This window comes from Scyliorhinus torazame, chromosome 1 (assembly GCF_047496885.1).
Source record: "Scyliorhinus torazame isolate Kashiwa2021f chromosome 1, sScyTor2.1, whole genome shotgun sequence".
Classification (NCBI taxonomy): domain Eukaryota; kingdom Metazoa; phylum Chordata; class Chondrichthyes; order Carcharhiniformes; family Scyliorhinidae; genus Scyliorhinus; species Scyliorhinus torazame.
The window spans coordinates 111,753,331-111,765,822 of NC_092707.1; positions in this window are offsets into that span (position 1 = coordinate 111,753,331).

Here is a 12,492-nt window from a genome sequence, read left to right on the forward strand (position 1 = left end):
AACCCTTCCCCCATCACACTGACCCCAATCATACAGAACTCCATCCCCGCATCACACTGACCCCAATCACACTGAACCCTTCCCCATAACACTGACCCAAATCATACTGAACTCCTTCCCCCCATCACACTGACCCCAATCACACTGAACCCCATCCCCCAATCACACTGAACCCATCCCCCATCATACTGACCCCAATCACACTGAACCCTTCCCCCATCACACTGACCCCAATCATACTGAACTCCATCCCCCATCACACTGAACCCAATCACACTGAACCCCATCCCCCATCACACTGAACCCTTCTCCCCATCACACTGACCCCAATCACACTGAACCTTCCCCCCATCACACTGACCCAATCACACTGAACCCCATACCCCAATCACACTGAATCCTTCCCCCCATCACACTGACCCCAATCACACTGAAACCATCCCCCATCACACTGACCCCCAACCCCCCATCACACTGACCCCTTCCCCCATCTCACTGAACCTAGCCACCCATCACACTGAACCCATCTCCCATCACACTGAACCCAGCCCCCCATCACACTGAACCCATCCCCCATCACACTGACGCCAATCACACTGAACTCCATCCCCCATCACACTGACGCCAATCACACTGAACTCCATCCCCCATCACACTGAACCCTTCTCCCCATCACACTGACCCCAATCATACTGAACTCCATCCCCCATCACACTGAACCCAATCACACTGAACCCCATCCCCCCATCACACTGAACCCTTCTCCCCATCACACTGACCCCAAACACACTGAACCCTTCCCCCATCTCACTGAACCCCATACCCCCATCACACTGAACCCCATACCCCCATCACACTGAACCCAGCCCCCCATCACACTGAACCCATCCCCCATCACACTGAACCCAGCCCCCCATCACACTGAACCCCATACCCCCATCACACTGAACCCAGCCCCCATCACACTGAACCCATCCCCCATCACACTGAACCTTTCCCCATCACACTGAACCCTTCCCCATCACACTGAACCCCATACCCCCATCACACTGAACCCAGCCCCCCATCACACTGAACCCATCCCCCATCACACTGAACCCTTCCCCCATCACACTGAACCCTTCCCCCATCACACTGAACCCCATACCCCATCACACTGAACCCAGCCCCCCATCACACTGAACCCATCCCCATCACACTGACCCTAATCACACTGAACCCATCCCCCATCACACTGAACCCATCCCCCATCACACTGAACCCTTCCCCCATCACACTGAACCCCATACCCCCATCACACTGAACCCAGCCCCCCATCACACTGAACACAGCCCCCCATCACACTGAACCCCATCCCCCCATCACACTGAACCCAGCCCCCCCATCACACTGAACCCAGCCCCCATCACAGTGAACCCTTCCCCTAATCACACTGAACCTCATCCCCCATCACACTGAACCCATCCCCCCATCACACTGAACCCATCCCCCATCGCACTGACCCCAATCACACTGAACCTCATCCCCCCAATCACACTGAACACTTCCCTCAAAACACACTGAACCCTTCCCCCAAAACACACTGAACCTCCATCCCCCCAATCACACTGACCCCCATCCCCCCATCAAACTTACCCCATCCCCCCCATCACACTGACCCCAATCACACTGAACCCATCCCCCCACCACACTGACCCCCATCCCCCCAATCACACTGACCCCAATCACACTGACCCCCATCACGCTGAATCCATCCCCCCTATCACACTGACCCCAATCACACTGAACCCCATCCCTCCATCACACTGAACCCATCCCCCCATCACATTGACCCCAAACACACTGAACTCCATCCCCCATCACACTGAACCCTTCTCCCCATCACACTGACCCCAATCATACTGAACTCCATCCCCCATCACACTGAACCCAATCACACTGAACCCCATCCCCCCATCACACTGAACCCTTCTCCCCATCACATTGACCCCAAACACACTGAACCCTTCCCCCATCTCACTGAACCCCATACCCCCATCACACTGAACCCCATACGCCCATCACACTGAACCCAGCCCCCCATCACACTGAACCCATCCCCCATCACACTGAACCCAGCACCCCATCACACTGAACCCCATATCCCCATCACACTGAACTCAGCCCCCCCATCACACTGAACCCATCCCCCATCACACTGAACCTTTCCCCATCACACTGAACCCTTCCCCATCACACTGAACCCCATACCCCCATCACACTGAACCCCATATCCCCATCACACTGAACCCAGCCCCCCATCACACTGAACCCACCCCCCATCACACTGAACCTTTCCCCATCACACTGAACCCTTCCCCATCACACTGAACCCCATACCCCCATCACACTGAACCCAGCCCCCCATCACACTGAACCCATCCCCCATCACACTGAACCCTTCCCCCATCACACTGAACCCTTCCCCATCACACTGAACCCCATACCCCATCACACTGAACCCAGCCCCCCATCACACTGAACCCATCCCCCATCACACTGACCCTAATCACACTGAACCCATCCCCCATCACACTGAACCCATCCCCCATCACACTGAACCCTTCCCCCATCACACTGAACCCCATACCCCATCACACTGAACCCAGCCCCCCATCACACTGAACCCCATCCCCCCATCACACTGAACCCAGCACCCCATCACACTGAACCCAGCCCCCCACCACACTGAACCCTTCACCCCATCACACTGAACCCCCTACCCCATCACACTGAACCCTTCCCCTAATCACACTGAACCTCATCCCCCATCACACTGAACCCTTCTCCCCATCACACTGACCCCAATCATACTGAACTCCATCCCCCATCACACTGAACCCAATCACACTGAACCCCATCCCCCCATCACACTGATACCTTCTCCCCATCACATTGACCCCAAACACACTGAACCCTTCCCCCATCTCACTGAACCCCATACCCCCATCACACTGAACCCCATACCCCCATCACACTGAACCCAGACCCCATCACACTGAACCCATCCCCTATCACACTGAACCCAGCCCCCCATCACACTGAACCCCATACCCCATCACACTGAACCCAGCCCCCCATCACACTGAACCCATCCCCCATCACACTGAACCTTTCCCCATCACACTGAACCCTTCCCCATCACACTGAACCCCATACCCCCATCACACTGAACCCAGCCCCCCATCACATTGAACCCATCCCCCATCACACTGAACCCTTCCCCATCACACTGAACCCTTCCCCATCACACTGAACCCCATACCCCATCACACTGAACCCAGCCCCCCATCACACTGAACCCATCCCCCATCACACTGACCCTAATCACACTGAACCCATCCCCCATCACACTGAACCCATCCCCCATCACACTGAACCCTTCCCCCATCACACTGAACCCCATACCCCCATCACACTGAACCCAGCCCCCCATCAAACTGAACCCAGCCTCCATCACACTGAACCCCATCCCCCCATCACACTGAACCCAGCCCCCCATCACACTGAACCCACCCCCCATCACACTGAACCTTTCCCCATCACACTGAACCCTTCCCCATCACACTGAACCCCATACCCCCATCACACTGAACCCAGCCCCCCATCACACTGAACCCATCCCCCATCACACTGAACCCTTCCCCCATCACACTGAACCCTTCCCCATCACACTGAACCCCATACCCCATCACACTGAACCCAGCCCCCCATCACACTGAACCCATCCCCCATCACACTGACCCTAATCACACTGAACCCATCCCCCATCACACTGAACCCATCCCCCATCACACTGAACCCTTCCCCCATCACACTGAACCCCATACCCCATCACACTGAACCCAGCCCCCCATCACACTGAACCCCATCCCCCCATCACACTGAACCCAGCACCCCATCACACTGAACCCAGCCCCCCACCACACTGAACCCTTCACCCCATCACACTGAACCCCCTACCCCATCACACTGAACCCTTCCCCTAATCACACTGAACCTCATCCCCCATCACACTGAACCCTTCTCCCCATCACACTGACCCCAATCATACTGAACTCCATCCCCCATCACACTGAACCCAATCACACTGAACCCCATCCCCCCATCACACTGATACCTTCTCCCCATCACATTGACCCCAAACACACTGAACCCTTCCCCCATCTCACTGAACCCCATACCCCCATCACACTGAACCCCATACCCCCATCACACTGAACCCAGACCCCATCACACTGAACCCATCCCCTATCACACTGAACCCAGCCCCCCATCACACTGAACCCCATACCCCATCACACTGAACCCAGCCCCCCATCACACTGAACCCATCCCCCATCACACTGAACCTTTCCCCATCACACTGAACCCTTCCCCATCACACTGAACCCCATACCCCCATCACACTGAACCCAGCCCCCCATCACACTGAACCCATCCCCCATCACACTGAACCCTTCCCCATCACACTGAACCCTTCCCCATCACACTGAACCCCATACCCCATCACACTGAACCCAGCCCCCCATCACACTGAACCCATCCCCCATCACACTGACCCTAATCACACTGAACCCATCCCCCATCACACTGAACCCATCCCCCATCACACTGAACCCTTCCCCCATCACACTGAACCCCATACCCCCATCACACTGAACCCAGCCCCCCATCAAACTGAACCCAGCCCCCATCACACTGAACCCCATCCCCCCATCACACTGAACCCAGCCCCCCATCACACTGAACCCAGCCCCCCACCACACTGAACCCTTCACCCCATCACACTGAACCCCCTACCCCATCACACTGAACCCTTCCCCTAATCACACTGAACCTCATCCCCCATCACACTGAACCCATCCCTCCATCACACTGAACCCATCCCCCATCGCACTGACCCCAATCACACTGAACCTCATCCCCCCAATCACACTGAACTCTTCCCTCAAAACACACTGAACCCTTCCCCCAAAACACACTGAACCTCCATCCCCCCAATCACACTGACCCCCATCCCCCCATCACACTTAACCCATCCCCCCATCACACTGACCCCAATCACACTGAACCCATCCCCCCCATCACACTGTCCCCCATCCCCCCAATCACACTGACCCCAATCACACTGACCCCCATCACGCTGAATCCATCCCCCCATCACACTGACCCCAATCACACTGAACCTCATCCCCCCAATCACACTGAACCCATCCCTCCATCACACTGAACCCATCCGCCCATCACACTGACCCCAATCACACTGAACCCCACCCCCCATCACACTGACCCCAATCACGCTGAACCCCATCCCCCCAATCACACTGAACCTCATCCCCCCAATCACACTGAACCCTTCCCTCAAAACACACTGAACCCTTCCCCCAAAACACACTGAACCCTTCCCCCCAAACACATTGAACCCATCCCCCATCACACTGACCCCCATCCCCCTAATCACACTGACCCCAATCACACTGACCCCCATCCCCTATCACACTGAACCCATCCCCCCTATCACACTGACCCCAATCACACTGAACCCTTCCCCCCAAACACGCTGGCCCCAATCACACTGAACCCCATCCCCCCATTCACACTGAACCCATCCCCCCATCACACTGAACCCATCCCCCCATCACACTGACCCCAATCACACTGAACCCATCCCCCATCACACTGACCCCAATCACACTGAACCCCATTCCCCCATCACACTGAACCCTTCTCCCCATCACACTGACCCCAAACACACTGAACCCTTCCCCATCTCACTGAACCCCATACCCCCATCACACTGAACCCCATACCCCCATCACACAGAACCCAGCCCCCCATCACACTGAACCCATCCCCATCACACTGAACCCAGCCCCCATCACACTGAACCCCATACCCCCATCACACTGAACCCAGCCCCCCATCACACTGAACCCATCCCCCACCACACTGAACCTTTCCCCATCACACTGAACCCTTCCCCATCACACTGAACCCCATACCCCCATCACACTGAACCCAGCTCCCCATCACACTGAACCCATCCCCCATCACACTAACCCCATCACACTGAACCCAGCCCCCCATCACACAGAACCCATCCCCCATCACACTGACCCTAATCACACTGAACCCATCCCCCATCACACTGAACCCATCCCCCATCACACTGAACCCTTCCCCATCACACTGAACCCCATACCCCCATCACACTGAACCCAGCCCCCATCACACTGAACCCAGCCCCCAATCACACTGAACCCCATCCCCCCATCACACTGAACCCAGCCCCCCCATCACACTGAACCCAGCCCCCCATCACACTGAACCCTTCACCTCATCACACTGAACCCCCTACCCCATCACACTGAACCCTACCCCTAATCACACTGAACCTCATCCCCATCACACTGAACCCATCCCCCCATCACACTGAACCCATCCCCATCGCACTGGCCCCAATCACACTGAACCTCATCCCCCCAATCACACTGAACTCTTCCCTCAAAACACACTGAACCCTTCCCCCAAAACACACTGAACCTCCATCCCCCCAATCACACTGACCCCCATCCCCCCATCACACTTAACCCATCCCCCCATCACACTGACCCCAATCACACTGAACCCATCCCCCCCATCACACTGACCCCCATCACGCTGAATCCATCCCCCCTATCACACTGACCCCAATCACACTGAACCCCATCCCCCCAATCACACTGAACCCATCCCTCCATCACACTGAACCCATCCCCCATCACACTGACCCCAATCACACTGAACTCCATCCCCCATCACACTGAACCCTTCTCCCCATCACACTGACCCCAATCATACTGAACTCCATCCCCCATCACACTGAACCCAATCACACTGAATCCCATCCCCCCATCACACTGAACCTTTCTCCCCATCACATTGACCCCAAACACACTGAACCCTTCCCCTATCTCACTGAACCCCATACCCCCATCACACTGAACCCCATACCCCCATCACACTGAACCCAGCCCCCCATCACACTGAACCCATCCCCCATCACACTGAACCCAGCCCCCATCACACTGAACCCCATACCCCCATCACACTGAACCCAGCCCCCCATCACACAGAACCCATCCCCCATCACACTGAACCTTTTCCCATCACACTGAACCCTTCCCCATCACACTGAACCCCATACCCCCATCACACTGAACCCAGCCCCCCATCACACTGAACCCATCCCCCATCACACGGAACCCTTCCCCCATCACACTGAACCCTTCCCCATCACACTGAACCCCATACCCCATCACACTGAACCCAGCCCCCCATCACACTGAACCCATCCCCCATCACACTGACCCTAATCACACTGAACCCATCCCCCATCACACTGAACCCATCCACCATCACACTGAACCCCATCCCCCCATCACACTGAACCCAGCCCCCCCATCACACTGAACCCAGCCCCCCATCACACTGAACCCTTCACCCCATCACACTGAACCCCCTACCCCATCACACTGAACCCTTCCCCTATTCACACTGAACCTCATCCCCCATCACAGTGAACCCATCCCCCCATCACACTGAACCCATCCCCCATCGCACTGACCCCAATCACACTGAACCTCATCCCCCCAATCACACTGAACTCTTCCCTCAAAACACACTGAACCCTTCCCCAAAACACACTGAACCTCCATCCCCCCAATCACACTGACCCCCATCCCCCATCACACTTAACCCATCCCCCCCATCACACTGACCCCAATCACACTGAACCCATCCCCCCCATCACACTGACCCCCATCCCCCAAATCACACTGACCCCAATCCCACTGACCCCCATCACGCTGATTCCATCCCCCCTATCACACAGACCCCAATCACACTGAACCCCATCCCCCCCAATCACACTGAACCCATCCCTCCATCACACTAAACCCATCCCCCCATCACACTGACCCCAATCACACTGAACCCCACCCCCCATCACACTGACCCCAATCACGCTGAACCCCATCCCCCCAATCACACTGAACCTCATCCCCCCCAATCACACTGAACCCTTCCCTCAAAACACACTGAACCCTTCCCCCAAAACACACTGAACCCTCCCCCCCAAACACATTGAACCCATCCCCCATCACACTGACCCCCATCCCCCTAATCACACTGACCCCAATCACACTGACCCCCATCCCCTATCACACTGAACCCATCCCCCCTATCACACTGACCCCAATCACACTGGACCCTTCCCCCCAAACACACTGGCCCCAATCACGCTGAACCCCATCCCCCCATTCACACTGAACCCATCCCCCCATCACACTGAACCCAACCCCCATCACACTGACCCCAATCACACTGAACCCTTCACCCTAAACACGCTGACCCCAATCACACTGAACCCCATCCTCCTATCACACTGATCCCATCCCCCCATCACACTGACTCCAATCACACTGAACCCCATTCCCCCATCATACTGAACCCTTCCCCTATTACACTGACCCCAATCACAGACCCCAATCTCACTGAACCCCATCCCCCCAAACACACTGACCCCCCCAATCACACTGACCCCATCCCCATCACACCGAACCCATCCCCCCAATCACACTGACCCCCAATCACACTGACCCCCATCCCCATCACACTGACCCCCATCCGCCCCAATCGCACAGCCCCCCATCCTCATCGCACTGACCCCCATCCGCCCCAATCACACTGACCCCCATCCTCCTATCACACTGAACCCATCCCCCCATCACACTGACCCCAATCACACTGAACCCCATTCCCCCAACACACTGAACCCTTCTCCCCATCACACTGACCCCAAACACACTGAACCCTTCCCCCATCTCACTGAACCCCATACCCCCATCACACTGAACCCCATACCCCCATCACACTGAACCCAGCCCCCCATCACACTGAACCCATCCCCCATCACACTGAACCCAGCCCCCCATCACACTGAACCCCATACCTACATCACACTGAACCCAGCCCCCCATCACACTGAACCCATACCCCACCACACTGAACCTTTCCCCATCACACTGAACCCTTCCCCATCACACTGAACCCCATACCCCCATCACACTGAACCCAGCCCCCCATCACACTGAACCCATCCCCCATCACACTGAACCCTTCCCCCATCACACTGAACCCCATACCCCATCACACTGAACCCAGCCCCCCATCACACTGAACCCATCCCCCATCACACTAACCCCATCCCACTGAACCCAGCCCCCATCACACTGAACCCAGCCCCCCATCACACTGAACCCAGCCCCCCATCACACTGAACCCTTCACCCCATCACACTGAACCCCCTACCCCATCACACTGAACCCTTCCCCTAATCACACTGAACCTCATCCCCCATCACACTGAACCCTTCCCCATCACACTGAACCCCATACCCCATCACACTGAACCCAGCCCCCCATCACACTGAACCCATCCCCCATCACACTGACCCTAATCACACTGAACCCCATCCCCCCAATCACACTGAACCCATCCCTCCATCACACTGAACCCATCCCCCATCACACTGACCCCAATCACACTGAACTCCATCCCCCATCACACTGAACCCTTCGCCCCATCACACTGACCCCAATCATACTGAACTCCATCCCCCATCACACTGAACCCAATCACACTGAACCCCATCCCCCCATCACACTGAACCCTTCTCCCCATCACATTGACCCCAAACACACTGAACCCTTCCCCCATCTCACTGAACCCCATACCCCCATCACACTGAACCCCATACCCCCATCACACTGAACCCAGCCCCCCATCACACTGAACCCATCCCCCATCACACTGAACCCAGCCCCCCAACACACTGAACCCCATACCCCCATCACACTGAACCCAGCCCCCCATCACACTGAACCCATCCCCCATCACACTGAACATTTCCCCATCACACTGAACCCTTCCCCATCACACTGAACCCCATACCCCCATCACACTGAACCCAGCCCCCCATCACACTGAACCCATCCCCCATCACACGGAACCCTTCCCCATCACACTGAACCCTTCCCCATCACACTGAACCCCATACCCCATCACACTGAACCCAGCCCCCCATCACACTGAACCCATCCCCCATCACACTGACCCTAATCACACTGAACCCACCCCCCATCACACTGAACCCATCCCCCATCACACTGAACCCTTCCACCATCACACTGAACCCCATACCCCCATCACACTGAACCCAGCCCCCCATCACACTGAACCCAGCCCCCCATCACACTGAACCCCATCCCCCCCATCACACTGAACCCAGCCCCCCCATCACACTGAACCCAGCCCCCCATCACACTTAACCCTTCACCCCATCACACTGAACCCCCTACCCCATCACACTGAACCCTTCCCCTAATCACACTGAACCTCATCCCCCATCACAGTGAACCCATCCCCCCACCACACTGAACCCATCCCCCATCGCACTGACCCCAATCACACTGAACCTCATCCCCCATCACACTGAACCCATCCCCCCATCACACTGAACCCATCCCCCATCGCACTGACCCCAATCACACTGAACCTCATCCCCCCAATCACACTGAACTCTTCCCTCAAAACACACTGAACCCTTCCCCCAAAACACACTGAACCTCCATCCCCCCAATCACACTGACCCCCATCCCCCCATCACACTTAACCCATCCCCCCCAATCACACTGACCCCAATCACACTGAACCCATCCCCCCCATCACACTGACCCCCATCTCCCCAATCACACTGACCCCAATCACACTGACCCCCATCACGCTGAATCCATCCCCCCTATCACACTGACCCCAATCACACTGAACCCCATCCCCCCAATCACACTGAACCCATCCCTCCATCACACTGAACCCATCCCCCATCACACTGACCCCAATCACACTGAACTCCATCCCCCATCACACTGAACCCTTCTCCCCATCACACTGACCCCAATCATACTGAACTCCATCCCCCATCACACTGAACCCAATCACACTGAACCCCATCCCCCCATCACACTGAACCCTTCTCCCCATCACATTGACCCCAAACACACTGAACCCTTCCCCCATCTCACTGAACCCCATACCCCCATCATACTGAACCCCATACCCCCATCACACTGAACCCAGCCCCCCATCACACTGAACCCATCCCCCATCACACTGAACCCAGCCCCCCAACACACTGAACCTCATACCCCCATCACACTGAACCCAGCCCCCCATCACACTGAACCCATCCCCCATCACACTGAACCTTTCCCCATCACACTGAACCCTTCCCCATCACACTGAACCCCATACCCCCATCACACTGAACCCAGCCCCCCATCACACTGAACCCATCCCCCATCACACGGAACCCTTCCCCATCACACTGAACCCTTCCCCATCACACTGAACCCCATACCCCATCACACTGAACCCAGCCCCCCATCACACTGAACCCATCCCCCATCACACTGACCCTAATCACACTGAACCCATCCCCATCACACTGAACCCATCCCCCATCACACTGAACCCTTCCACCATCACACTGAACCCCATACCCCCATCACACTGAACCCGGCCACCCATCACACTGAACCCAGCCCCCCATCACACTGAACCCCATCCCCCCATCACACTGAACCCAGCCCCCCCATCACACTGAACCCAGCCCCCATCACACTGAACCCTTCACCCCATCACACTGAACCCCCTACCCCATCACACTGAACCCTTCCCCTAATCACACTGAACCTCATCCCCCATCACAGTGAACCCATCCCCCCATCACACTGAACCCATCCCCCATTGCACTGACCCCAATCACACTGAACCTCATCCCCCCAATCACACTGAACTCTTCCCTCAAAACACACTGAATCCTTCCCCCAAAACTCACTGAACCTCCATCCCCCCAATCACACTGACCCCCATCCCCCCATCACACTTAACCCATCCCCCCCATCACACTGACCCCAATCACACTGAACCCAACCCCCCCATCACACTGACCCCCATCCCCCCAATCACACTGACCCCAATCCCAGTGACCCCCATCACGCTGAATCCATCCCCCCTATCACACTGACCCCAATCACACTGAACCCCATCCCCCCAATCACACTGAAGCCATCCCTCCATCACACTGAACCCATCCCCCATCACACTGACCCCAATCACACTGAACCCCACCCCCCATCACAATGACCCCAATCACGCTGAACCCCATCCCCCCAATCACACTGAACCTCACCCCCCCCCCAATCACACTGAACCCTTCCCTCAAAACACACTGAACCCTTCCCCCAAAACACACTGAACCCTTCCCCCCAAACACATTGAACCCATCCCCCGTCACACTGACCCCCATCCCCCTAATCACACTGACTCCAATCACACTGACCCCCATCC